The sequence below is a fragment of the Plecotus auritus genome, assembly GCF_963455305.1.
Source record: "Plecotus auritus genome assembly, chromosome: 6".
Taxonomy (NCBI): domain Eukaryota; kingdom Metazoa; phylum Chordata; class Mammalia; order Chiroptera; family Vespertilionidae; genus Plecotus; species Plecotus auritus.
The window spans coordinates 103,947,718-103,962,098 of record NC_137773.1 but is presented as its reverse complement, the minus strand read 5'-3'; the positions used below and the strand labels follow the sequence as shown (position 1 = coordinate 103,962,098).

General features: G+C 43.1%; 1 protein-coding gene across 2 annotated transcripts in view; it reads left to right on the top strand.

Moving 5' to 3' along the window:
• EBF2 (EBF transcription factor 2) overlaps window positions 1–14,381 on the top strand; it is a 213,174-nt gene that overhangs the window by 125,479 nt on the left and 73,314 nt on the right. The gene's annotated exons all lie outside the window — the stretch shown is intronic.

The window sequence follows — 14,381 nt, the reverse complement described above, 5'->3', positions numbered from 1 at the left end:
AGGCGGCTGACTCTACTATGAGTAACATAAGAAAATCTATTTTGCTAAGGCAGCGGCACAATATTGAAATACCTGGTTTTAAATTTTATGTGGGTTTGGCAAATGCAGTCTGAAAGTGGCTAATATGATACCCGACCTGGTGTTAATAGCCAATGATAATTCCATATGTACCACCTGCTACCTGTCAGGTTACACGTTCTTTCTTTTTTCCTTTTTTTGGCGTGAAGGTTATATTAACTGTGAATATGGGTCTTGGTGGCTAGAGAGAAGGTGGCATGATACTTCTCTAGATGAAATAGAGCCTGATGTAATTATCATTTTGGTTTATTTTCTTCTGTCACCCCTTCTTCCCAACTCATCTCCCCCCATCAACATCTATGAAGCCCTTAAAAAGCACAACATCTCATCTTGAATTTGAGAACTGGGAAGAGAGAGAGAAGAAAGGAGAGAAAGGGAAGGAGAGAGAATGAATCAAAGCATAAACTAGAATGTTTGTGGAGGAAAATCCTCCCACCAAAAATATAAAATGAGAGACATTTCCTGGAATGCACAGATGAGGGGGGAATGCGTTAGCTGAAGATGCGTTAGCCACAGAGTCAAATCTCTTTCTTCCTAAGAACATGTCAGGAATTTCTCAAAAGCCAGCTTCACATGGATCACAATTGTGTCCTCTTTACTCTTTCCCACTGGTACATATTTTGAAATCGGGCAAAGCTGAAGAAAATATTTTTTAAAAACCTCACACTTAAACCAAACCACTCGCCTGTCAATACATGGGACTTGACTGGGTAAGTTGTCTAGCTCTTCCATCTCAAAGTTCTGCTCCAGTAATGGGGGCTCAGCCCAGCACTTTATGGGAGATGGGGAGACCCTCCCTTCACACGTTCCCTGGCTGGAGAGAAATCAGGTTTCCTATTATAACCACTCAAAATGGAATATGGAGAGTCTAAAGATGAGCACAGAACATCAGAATGATTTTTTCTTGAAAAGTGAAGACATTATCATGTATTTTTCGGAAGAAACTAATTTTTGCCTCATACTGGTATCATTATCCCAGCTGTTGTTATGTTCCTTCTGAGCAACAATGAAAGGCACAGAAAGCTCCCTTTCTTGCAGGCTTTAAAAAATCTTCCTGAACCATTTAATCTCCTTAGATGGGGACTAACGGCAAAGGCTATGGTTTGACTCAGAAAAACTGCCCAAATGTCTGATGTTTCCAAAACTCTCCAAGTAATGCCATTGCTCAGAGAAATTGTGGCAGCTTTTCCCAGGTGCTTTCAAAATAGTTCCTCACCACGGTCAGTCATCGCGGTAGCCCCATGAGGGAGCTGCCTCAGGTTCTCCTTCTAGACAAGGAGAAGAAAAAGGAATCTAGGCTGAATCTCCAGAGATTCCCCTCGGTCTGGCTCCCCGGCATCTGCTCCGGGCAGTGGCCACAGGCCTCTGAGGTGCTTGTGATCTTTTTAACTTCCTTCTCAACTCCAAAGCTAGCGTATGTCCTAGCTTTGTCCATATATTTATGGTCAATAGTGAGGAGTTATGGTAAGGAAAATCGTTTCCCATCCTTCAGATGAAGTTTCTGTTGTGTATAGAAAAGAGTCACTGTAAAACACGAAATTGCAGTGATAAAAAGCCAGGCACATTCAGGTGGCTTTCTTCTTTTGGCCCAAGAATCTTTTGGCCACTACCATTAGTGATTTTGCCCAGTGGAAGGACCAAGGAGCTCAATATTTTCTCTAAAATTATTTCTCCTTTCTTTGAAATTTAAACACTCCCTCTGCCAGAGCATGCATTTCCCACTTTCTAGATTCATTCTCAATTTGCATGACTATCTATTAAGCTTACCTTGGCCTTCCAGATTCCCACCGTATTTAAAATTTTCCAGCAAGTCATCTACCTACCTTGAGCTCTCCTCATCCTGGTTTATTTTTCTGGTCAAAATTCAGCTTCATGCTTGGTTGTAAAATTATATAGTTTCATGTGTTCAAGCACACAGATGCATACGTTTCTTTGAGACTATACTCTTCAGCTTTAAAGAAGGACCCTTCATTGTAATCATTACCGAAAGGATACAGTGCTAATGGAACTTAATTGTTTCCACTGGATGCATCTCGGGTGTTTTTGGCAGCCAAAATGAAAATGATTCCAAATACCATCAAAGGGGCTTATAAGCACCCAGCATGCACAGAGTGTTTTGATATACAGTGGAGTGTTAATATCATTATCTATCCTAATACAACATACGGTTACTTTAATCCTCTCCCGCCTCTGTGATCTTAGAAGATCCCACGGATAGAAGGCAGAGAATAAAATACTATATACAAGGAGACAAAGGGAGAATTATTCCCCATCCTCAGTGCATTTTTTTTTTATTGTTTGAATGTTGGCTTCAAACATGTACCTTTATCAATACTGACTTCTGTATCTTCCACGCTAGTTTGAGTTTGTATGCGACATCAAACATACCTTTTCACACATGTTCTTTCCAGATTTTTTTAACACTTACTTAGCAGTTTATAGAAGGAAGTGAATGATCTCCTCAAGCTGCTTACAAATTAAAAAAAAATCTGTGCTTATTAATTATGCAGGATTAGTCTAATTATAATTCAGCAAATTAATTAGCGACAGAAGGTGTTCTGAAACATTGGAGTACATTTGCATGTTAAATGGAGAGGCTAGTCTGTAATATATGTAAATTTATGCATGGCTTCATAGTTTAATTTAAAAATTTGCAGCTGCATATGGTATGGGAGCAGGTGAAAAGTCAGTTTTAGTTTAATGATGCTAACAAACATTGGATGGTGTCCTGTCTTAGCAAGAGAATGCACTCATATCTGCTAATCTATGACTCTGTCATAAGAATATAATATTACATAGATGCTCAAATTCAAGGTCATTAGTGAATGGACCCAATAGGTGCAATAGGTATAAAACTGAAAACTGCAGAGAGAAAGCTGACAGGACTATGAACTTCGTTCGCCACTTTATCCAATATTGCTTATTGAATCAATCAGACTTAGCTTCGGGAAAGTAGCGTTTCAGCCTGTGGGTACCTTTTTGTCTGACTGGTATCTATTCTGGCAGGTGCAGGAGAGTTGTCCAACCTTGATTCCCTTTCCAAATATTCACATTTGCACTTCATTTCAATTTCCTGGAGCCGTGGGAAAGTTATTACCAAGTTATGAATTAATGGTAGGGTAGAGAGTTTTACACATTGGCCTCAACCATCTGGCAAAACAGTAAAACCAGCGGACCAGGCAGCAGCAAAGGGCTCTTGGTGTAATTGGTGTTCACTGCTCAGCCTAGCATAGATGAGCTTGGGGGGAGGGCCTAGGACGAAGGGGGAAGGGAAGACGGCAGAAGGGGCACTAAGGAAATAGGACGGTAAGGACCCATTAAGCTGATGGCTGGCTAATAACTTCATTTCTCTCCTTCACCCGAGTAGTCATGGCATTAGAAAGGGAAATAGATTTGTATTCTGAAGCCTCACTGAAAGATGTTTCCTGAACTCAGTCTGTATGTTCAGTTTCACTCAGTCTTTTTCCCTTTTCTTGATGAGAAGAAAGAGGAAGGGATACAGCAAAAAAGAGGATACAGTTTTTTAAAAAAAGAAAAAACGAGGAATAAGGAGCTGTGCACATTGCAATGAGCCCTTCAAAGACATTTTGTGAGGACAATTGGAATTACAAACATGCTCTTAGTGTGCTTCATTTCACGTCAGGCCCAAAAAGTTCAATTATTATTTTCATTAATGGTGTCAGATTTCCATTCGAGTGCAAAAACAAGGACTTTTCTTTAGAGGCTTTTTCCCTGTTGAGTCTCGTAGTGCCAAGTAATGGAATTCAGGAGAGGGAAGATGTGTCTGAATGTAGAAGAAAAAATATTCTAACCTATAACCTCTGGTTCTCAGAAACTGCAGTGTGTTGCTGGTCAAAAATAAGTGGAGAATCAAAGTGGCCTCCTTGTTTTGGCACCTCGGCGACTGTTTACAGTCAGTTGCTTGCCACTGGAGCTATGGGAGACATTCCCTCCAGAAGAAATCATGAAATGGCTTTGAAATGAAGTCTATCGATATGGAGTCAGATTACACAGTGGGGGAAGTTGCTCCCTCCTGGTGCCTAAATGAATATAGCAGATCTTACTCCTGAGGCTGTGTGTTTGGTAACGAAGGCACTATTGCCAAAGTGAAATGCCACTTCCAAGAGCTTGTAATTGGCGTGAATGCCAAATAGAAAATGGCCTGTTGCCAGGTAGGAACCAGAGTCAGTGTATGTAGCTCTGAACTATTTTGCCTGCCCATTGTTTACTAAAAACAGTGACGAGGATTTGGGCCCTTCATCTTTGGTTGCTTTTGTTCTCTTCCTGCAATCTGTTGTGTAGATTAATTACAGATTCTTTTTTTAAAAAATCTCTCCCTAAAAATTAAGGGAAGATCTACAAGCGGAATATATATTAATAGTGAAAAAATAAGGAATGTAGAGGAAGAACAAGATTTGAATTTGTGGCAAGTCCCTCTGGTAACTTGGTATGGAAAACAGGCCATTTTAAAAGGGGTGGCAGGGAAAAAGGGGCAATTCAGAGGATAGGGGGCACAAGTATGCCTGGTGAAAGGTAAAGGAGCTAACTTACTAGGTATCAGGCATTTACCCAAACACTGTGCATGCGTAACTATTCCTCACTACTGGCCTACGAGTTCATGTTACAAAGAAAGGAAGTAAAGTTCCCCAATAAATATTGAGTAAGCAAATAATAACAATAATAATAATTACAGAAGACTCGACATCGTGTGAAAATGGCTTGCTAAGGACACCCCAAAGTCTGAAATTATCTGCTATGAAAGGAATTAACTCAATGGTCTATTTAAACATCTCCACTGTAGGAGAATCCCCTCTGTCCCTCAGATAATTCTTTCTAAAGTTAGCTTTGTTGACTTAATTCTCAAAAAAATGTTTTCCAAGGTTTAATTCAACTTATGTTACACATATGACTTTAGGCTTTTTTCATTATAGTCTTGATGGACAAATGGCCTTGAGTCTTCCTCACACACTCAAGCAGTCTTCTACATTCTTTTTGCAGAGGGCTGCAGCTGTGTGATCTATGCCATCTTTGGACCATGTGGGTTCTTGAGACATCTTGTTTTCCAGATATCTGATAGACTTGCTTATCTTCCTCTGCACATTCCAAAATAGCCACAGAATTTCTAGAGAATGAAGTCCCTGACAGGAATGACTTTTTTTGTTTGTTTGTTTCCTTGTTTTGTTTTGCAACACGAAGAATGACTCCACTGTCATATCCAGGGAGTAAGATGAAGGATGTGCTGTGACCCCCCAAGTAGATCGACAAGGCACTAGTCTCCTAAAACGAAGAGCTGCTTGGCAATGTGTCCCACCTCTCCTTCAAAAGAAGCTTCGCCAAGCTCCTGTCAGAGCAATATATTTCTAAGAGTCAGGCAAACCAGAGTTCTACTCTTAGCTCTTCCACTTACTATCTGACCTTGGGAAAGTAATCTGACCTTTCTGAGCCTTTTTCATCTCCTCTGTAAAATGGGGACATTAACTCTCCTACTCTCAGAGTTGGGGGGATTAAATGAAAGCATGCATGACAAGTAATATGTGGTAAATAAATACAGGCTATTTAGCTATATATATAAAAGCCTAAGCAACCGTTATGACTGGTTGACTGAATGACCTGTTGACCAAACGACCAGTCGATGTGCAGTGACCACCAAGGGGCAGATTCTCAACTCAGGAGCTGCCCCCTGGTGGTCAGTGCGCTCCCTCAGCCAACCTCCCATGGCCAGTCAACCTCCCACGGTCTCTCCCTGCCGCCGGCCAGCCCCAATTGGCCCCAATCAGGACTGGGCGAGATGACCCCAATTGGTCCCAATCGCCGGCTAGGCCGAGGGACCCCATCCATGCATGAATTCGTGCACCGGGCCTCTAGTTATTACTATAATCATCATCATAACTAGTCCTTAGCTAAGTGCAGTTAGAGAGGTTGAGTATAGTTGGAAGTAAGAAAATTTATTGCTTAAAAATTTCTGTAAACTTAAATTTTTTGGATCTAAAATAGCCTTTTATTAAAAAAGTCTAGGTGAATAAGCTTTAGTGGTAATATGAGCCTTCCATAGGAATGTATGGAGACTAGAGTCTATACCTACTCTGTTAATGTATTTACTAGTGGCCAGGTGCACAGATTCATGCACATTGAAGGGAAATTAATTAGAAGAAAGATTCGTGTGGTAATTACGTTACTGCAAGAAATTACATGTCAAAACAGTATATATAATATCTACACTAATAAAAGAGAAACATGCAAATTGATCGTACCTCCGCTACGCCCACAAGCCATGCCCACAAGCCAATCAGGAGTGAGTATGCAAATTAACCCAACCAAGATGGTTGCAGCTACAGAGCGAGCAGGAGGCTTGGGTTTCCTTGGCGATGGAGGAAGCCAAGATTCCTGGCCAGCTCTGGCCTCTGCTCAAGGCTACAAAGTTTCAATTATAGAAGATAAATAAATCCCAACAAAAATGGTGGCAGCCACGGAGCTGGAGAGAGCAGGAGGCTTGGGTTTCTCCCAGCGATGGAGGCCACCCTGGCCATCCTTGGCCTCCATTCAAGGCTACAAAGTTTCAATTCTAGAAGATAAATAAATCCCAGATACCAGGGCCTTTGCTTGGGTCGCCAGGGGGCATGGCTAGCCTGCAAACCACCACAGGCCCCTCACTCAGGCTGCCCCATGCCCCAAGGGAACCCCCACCCTGATCCGGGACACCCTTCAGGGCAAACCAGCCGGCCCCCACCCGTGCACCAGGCCTCTATCCTATCTAATGAAAGAGTAATATGCAAATTGACCATCACTTCAACACAAAAGATGGCTGCCCCCATGTGGTCAAAGATGGCTACCCCCATGTGGACACAAGATGGCCACCACAAGATGGCCAGCAGGGGAGGGCAGTTGGGAGGGACCAGACCTGCAAGGGAGGGCAGTTGTGGGCCATCAGGCCAGCAGGGGAGGGAAGTTGGGAGGGACCAGGCCTGCAAGGGAGGGCAGTTGTGGATGATCAGGCCAGCAGGGGAGGGCAGTTAGGGGTGACCAGGATGGCAAAGGAGGGAAGTTGGGGGTGACCAGGCCTGCAGGGAAGGGCAGTTGGGGGGGGGACCCAGGCCTGCAGGGGAGAGCAGTCGGGGGGACCAGGCCTGCAGGGGAGGGCAGTTAGGGGCAATCAGGCTGGCAGGGGAGCAGTTAGGCATCAATCAGGCTGGCAGGGGAGTGGTTAGGGGGTGATCAGGCTGGCAGACAGAAGCAGTTAGGGGCAATCAGGAAGGCAGGCAGGCGAGCAGTTGGGAGCCAGCAGTCTTGGATTGTGAGAGGGATGTCCGACTGCCCGGGGTGTCAGACATACCTCGTGGGGTCCCAGATTTGAGAGGGTGCAGGCTGGGCTGAAGGACACATCCCCGTGCACGAATTTCATGCACTGGGCCTCTAGTAGTATTATAAAATTAAAACACACATGCGATTGGCGCCAGTAAGAGCTTTATATGTATCATGCATACACGAGTCAAATTTAATTTTAAATTGCCAGTGCACATCATATGTATTGGCCAGTCGGTCAGAGAGTCAGACAGATGTGCGGTCCAGTCACTTAGCCTTTTACTAGTATATATATAGATATTTACTTTTTAAGGGATTGTATAATAAATGGATTATGTAGAACAGTGGTTGACAAACCACAGCTCATGAGCCACATGTGGCTCTTTGGTTCCTTGAGTGCAGCTCTTCCACAAAATACCACGTGCAAGCGCGCACATACAGTGCCCACGCACAGAAGTCGGTTTTCGGCTCTCAAAAGAAATTTCAATCGTACTGTTGATATTTGGCTCTGTTGACTAATGAGTTTGCTGACCACTGACATAGAACATCAGCTTATAAAAATGAGTATTTGATTTAAGCATAAAGTAGCCACTCATTTAAAAATTTTAAGCCATCTCCCCCTTTCCATGGATCTTCTTGGACCTTTGCACCAGTGCCATCTTACCAAGCAAATCTCAAGTACCATGCATTCTCAGATGCCCTATTGTCAAGTCTATAGGGCACAGCAAGAACCCATGGAGAGTCTGACATCCCAGAGTCTACTTAAATTTGTGGGCTTAAGTGAGACTTTCATTAGGTCCTTGGAACTTCTTACCTGGACTGACACCTAAACCATCAACAGATTTCTCAAAAGCAATTGGTGTTCAGGCCAAGGCTGCCTGTACCTTACGTGGACTGCCGGGTTTGGATTCTGTTGGAGGTTTGGGGTAAGGAAAATGAGTTCTCTGTTGCTGGAAGGTTCAAAGAGGATATCACAGCAAAGACCTAGATTAAAGCTGGGCCATTATCATTGTGCTTTACACTAGTGACAAGTGGAAACCAATCACCTAGGGGTTTTCCTACCACATAGCTCAGAGTGAGCAAATGGCCCTCTGGCTCTCCAGCTCAGGCTCTCACTCTGACGACTTCTCAAAGGATGTTAGCTTGAGAGGGTCCTGGGAGAAGAAAGGCTACTGTCCATTCCTTTCACATACAATTTTATGGTCCAGCCTATCCCTATATTTGATAGTGCTCAGAAATGATATGAGAGTGTTTTAAAGGAAAGGGGTTACCTTATTTTCAGAAACACTCCCAAACAGGGAAAGCCAATTGTATTTTAATTTATAGGACTCTGGAAAAGGAGGTTTAGTAGTTAATCCAGATAAATTGTGTTTTCCTCAAAAATCAATGGACATAGACCTTTAAGCACCTACAGTGTTTGAGGCTAATTCTGAAATGGCTCAGACTTTAGTGATCCAGCCTACTTATGTGTCCATGGTGGCAGAGAGAGAACCAGATACTATAGCAAACCCATGCTTGGCCCTTGGAGAGTGTGGAGGGTGTTCTCATCCCCATGGTGCATAGATGTAGCCATATTATCGCAGAAGTTGTATCCAGAGTAGGCAGAATTAGATCTTTTTAAAGGAAATAAATTTCAAAATGAAAGGTGTGTTACAAATTATTTTTCATATTTTTCATAGAGTAAGGCTCTGCATAATGGTAGCTGTTACTAGTGCCAAGTTCACATTCTTTTGATATACATCTCCTCTAATCTTTTTGTTTAAAGAAGCTTTTGTGCCTTCCATAGAGCTCTCCTAAAGATGTTAGGCATTACAATTTCTTAGAAGGCACTAGAGTTTGGATTTCAAATTAGAGGTAAATTGAATGGCCTCTTCCACACATCTGGAGAAATATTATACTGGATTCTGTACTAGTCAGATCATCTATATAATAAAAGCCTAAGCGACCGTTACAGCGGAACAACCAGAACGACCAGTTGCTGTGATGCGCAGTGACCATCAGGGGGCAGACACTCAGCGCAGGAGCTGCCCCCTGGTGGTCAGTGTGCTCCTTCAGGGGGAGCACTGCTCAGCCAGAACCCGGGCTCACAGCTGGTGAACACAGAGGCAGTGGTGGGAGCCTCTCCCACCTCTGTGTCATCACTAAGGAGCAGCGAGCCAAACGGTAAGGAGGAAGCAGGTGGGCAGTAAGGAATGAGGGGTCCTGGACTGTGAGAGGGTGCAGGCTGGGCTGAGCCACCCCCCCCCCCCCGCCAGAGCACAAATTTTGTGCACTGGGCCTCTAGTTGGTTATAATCCTAGAATATGGCATGAATATTAAATGGTTACCCTTCCTGTGGTTTAGAGATCCCTCCCTGTCATACCACCAGACCTTAACTCTATGTCCTATTTGTGCATCTAGTTTGCATCTCAGTTTCTATCTGGGATATGCTCAGCACTTGTCTAGAGCCACCTAGAAGCTTTCATGCTATTCTTAGACAGTGCTGAGTGCTCCAATATTCCAGAGAATGGGGAGGAGAAGAGATTTATTGGGTACTCGGTAAGCCCCTGGGATTGTACTCAGACCCTTATTCAGAGGTCTCCAGACTCATCTCAGAATCTGAAGAAGCATATTTTGAATAGTTTGGTTGTGTGTTCCATGTGAGCAAGGATTTTGTCCATCTTGTTTGCCATCGTGCCTGAAAATTGGTGGCAAATATTGCATACTTAATAACTGATCAAGTCAGTAAATAAATGAATTCACCAGGGGTTTTCAACTAGTGGCATTTACTTCCATGCCATTATCTTTGACCTAATGTTTTCCTCTTGGTGTGCTATCATCCTTCAGTATCCGAGAAACCTGAATCTTTTATAGTTTTGTTGTTATTGTTGCTGTTTTTCCTTTTTTTAGACCATGTTTTCTGAAGTTTTTTTTTCTTTTAAATTCTCAGCCAACAATATGTTTATTGATTTTAGAGAGAGGAAGGAAGAGAGAGAGAGAGAAAAAGAGAGAGAGAGAGAGAGTAACATTGATCAGTTTGCCTCCCATACACGCTACTACCGGGGATCAAACCCGAAACCTTTTGGTGTACAGGACGACTCCATCAAACTGAACCACACCAGCCAGGGCTCTGAAGTTTTTTTTTTAAAAAAGCCATATTGAAATATTATTTACATACTATAAACTTCACCCATTCCAAGTGTACAGTTCAATGGTTTCTGGTATATTCACAGAGCCTTGCAACCATCACCACAACCTAATTGGTGCAGGAAACGTAGGACGCCAGATGGAACTTGTTGCCAGAAAGGCCAAGGTTTAAATTCTTATTTCATCACTTACCAGCTGTGTGGTCTTGGGCAAATTTATAAATTCTTGGCGCCTTTGTTTTTCCTAGCTGTGAGATGATTTGCCACTTGTGAAAAATAAATGAGGCAATGAATATCAAGAACATAGCTAGGAGCATGGCACAGAATAGGCATTTGGCCTTCTTCCTCTGTCCTCTGTGACCCTTGTACCCTTCAGCTGACAGACCACAAAGGATGGTGAGCAGGGACAGAGCTGGCTGTGGTCCATGAAATTCCTGAGCCACCTTCTCCTGCCTTGGAAGCATAGAGAAAGGATGCTAAGGGAAGGTGCATCTCATTCAACAACCTGCCCATCAACCTCATGATACCACCAGCTCAGGCTGAGGCATCAGCCAAGATGCTCCATTTTCTACCAACCAGCCAGCCCTGCCTCCTTTCTTTCAGTCTCAGAGCAGTGGGCTTGATATATCTCTCAGAAAACCCCTGTACCCACCTCCAGCTGGGCTTCAATAAGTGATGATCTTTTTGCCTTCAGTGGTTTCTTCCCCCAATGTAGCCATTTCTAGTGGGTTTTCAACTCTCCGTGTTTTTCTTAGCACTCATAGAACGGTAATGCTGGAAGCAACCCTAAGGATAATCTGGTTAAACTCTCCTAACACTTGAAGAAACCAAGGCCCAGAGAAGCGAGGTAACTTGGTTACAAAGTTAGTTGGTAGCAGATCAAGATTAGCTCACTGTCAGCATTTAATAAATATTTGTAGAGTGAAGGAATGCTCTTTGGTTGACTTAGGAACTTGATTGAAATCTGAGCGTTTGAGTTCACTTTTTTGGGGGGGAGGGGGGAGTATTCTTTTTTTAAAAAATTATTTTTCAATTAAAGTTTACTTGAGTTCATAATTGTAAATGTATCTTTATTATTGAAAGTACTACAGATGTTCTTCTTTTTTCCCACCATGGATTCCCCTCCACCCTGCTGCCTCCCCCTCCCCAGGCCTTCACTGCACTATTGTCTGTGTTCATGGGTTAGGCATATATGCATATAAGTTCTTTGGTTAATCTTTTCTCACCCACCCCTTCCCTCTGAGATGCATCATTCTGTTGCATGCTTCCATGCCTGATCCCACCTCTCTGTTCCTCTTTATCTATAAAAGGAGGATAAACCTGTAGTTGTTAGTGTATACTCTTAAGGAAGCAGATTAGAGGCCCTGCGAAGTGTACCATGCTAAGTGGTAATCACATTTACGTAGTCAACATTGTTTGGAGAAAGTGAAAATGACTCCCATCCCGATGAGAGTCTACACATTTGGTCTGAATCTTGAAATTCATTTTGGTTCCCCATTTCTAAGTAGAGAGACCTGACATTTTGTAGGCAGCTCTGCCTTCGGAGGGATCTGGACCCAGGGGATTTGCTCCCTGAACGTTACCCCATGGTTAATGGCTGGTTTGGTCACTAAAGGGTTCTGTACCAAGCCCCTGAGCATGATGGGTGGAGGGGTACAAGGAGGCAGGTGGAAGACATCAGTACAAAAAAAAGAGAGAAAAAATTGGAGATATCAGTAAGCCCCAGAATTCCTTTAAATTAATTTCTAGGTCCACATGTAAACTATCCAGGCCATAATTTCTGGTGCTGGCCACTTAGAAATAACTATGCCTCTTTTACAAAGTACTATACAATATAAGAGAATTCTTCCCCCGCCCCTGCTCCCTGCTCCTCCACCACTCTCTTAGCCTTTGTGAACAGAATGTTATATCTTTAGTGTGCAGGGGGCTATGTAGGTTAAAACCAGCAAAAAAAACGAGGCAAAGCTGGGTGTTTCCCATGCTAAGAACTGTTAAGGGTCCTAATTTAAAAATGAATAAAGCCTTTCAGCAGGCCCCTTGTTTCCCTAAATCAATTTGATTTTATGTAAACATTTATCTCCTTTGCACTTTTCCACCCACCACACCATTGCTATAATAACGCCTTCATGAACATTAATGTGTTCACCAGATACGTTTTGGAGGAAGGGTGGGGTGGGTAAGGGGAAGTATAACACACACAGAATGCATTATAAGGAGCCCAATTGTGGGAAAACTTACCCCAAATCAAGGAGTTAGTGAGAGAAAGCACTTAATTTGATTCCAGTGGGGATTTTTTTTTGGGGGGGGGGTGGTGAAGTGGGTTGGAGGTGATATAGGAGGCGAGAAGTAAAGCACTGATGGGGGCCTTGGAGGGCGATGCGGTGCGGGGGTGGGGACTATTGTTTGGCGAGAGACTTTGCATAGAAAAGGCAAGTTCTGAGTCTGCGGAGAGCGGCTCAGCGCCTCGTCGGTGCCCGCAGAGGGCTGCGGAGGACGCACAAATGGAAGACTGTTTCCCCGTCAAACACAATGTCTGACTCCGAATCCATCTTTTCTTAAATAAAAGCAGCTCTCGCTGTAAAGTGCTCCGATGGCTGCGGGCAGATCCTTGGCTGCACTTGGAGAGCGCAGGCAGGTTACGCGTTTGAACGCCTCGGCGCGCAGCCTTGGGAGCCTTTTCTCTGCCTTGTCATCCGGAGGCCCCTGGGTGGGCACCTCCCGCCCCAGAGAAGATTAAAGGAGAGATGTGAAAAGCAGATGTTATAAAATAATGAAAAAATATTTAGCTGTTATTTCTACATTCACACCCAACCTTATTCATTAGATAGGGGTCAGCAACACTTGACCAATTATTTTTAGCAAGTCTAGAGAAAAAGAGATTCACAGAAAAAAAAAAAAACACCAACGCTCCGAAAAGTGCCATTCCCCTCCTCTTCTCCTTTATCATTTACTGTTTATCTTTCCATCAGGTTTTCTTTTCTTTTTTAAGTGGAAATACCATCCATTGGAGTGCTCTCTAGTTCTTCTGTGTGATTTGTAAAGAATTAACAATAAACACGAGGTCACTGTGAGAGCCTTTCACCAACCATTGCTTTAAAATAGAATTTTTGGGAGCACTGTTGATTTCTTCTTATTTGTGCTGGTAAATTCTGGGGGAAATGTATATCTTTTCCTTTAAAGTTCTAATTCAAGGCATGGATGTGAGAGTTCTGGAGGGACTTTGGGACTGCGGTAAAATTTCGTTGTCATAGTAACAGAAAGGGAAATAGGCCTAGTTCACCTGGGACTTTAGCACTGCAAAAGCTGGATTTTTTTTTTTTTTTTTAAGGAAAAAGACTCTGCAAGTAAAATAAATGGAAAACTTATTGTATTTTGAAAACAAAAATTCCAAACATTAAATACGCAAATCGCTGAAAAGGCCACTTCTGCCATTTTTCTTGGTGGATGTACTTATTTGATTAAAGATGCCCCATTTTTAAATTGCACAAATAGTTCATTTAGGAGATTATTGGCTTAAAAAATACATCTTACGAATGATGACCTCGAACCATTATTCTGTGCCTTTATATTGTCTGGATAATCTATAAGGAGTAAAAGGACATTCACTCTTGTTATTAATCATAAAACCCCCAGCGTGTACCCTGCACAGACTGACTCTGTCTTTGGGTGGTAACATAACCTTTTCTGATTTGTATACACATTGGCTGGAAATATCAGGCCCCCTCTGTGTGTAAGGGTGTGTGTGCGGGGTGGTGAGCAGGAAGGTGTGTGTGGCCAGCAGAAAGCCACATACGGGAGGAACGGGAGGACTCTGGGCTAAGTCATGCCATTTTCAACCTGGGAGCTGAGTGAGACATTTCTGCTGGGCAGGAGTCACTG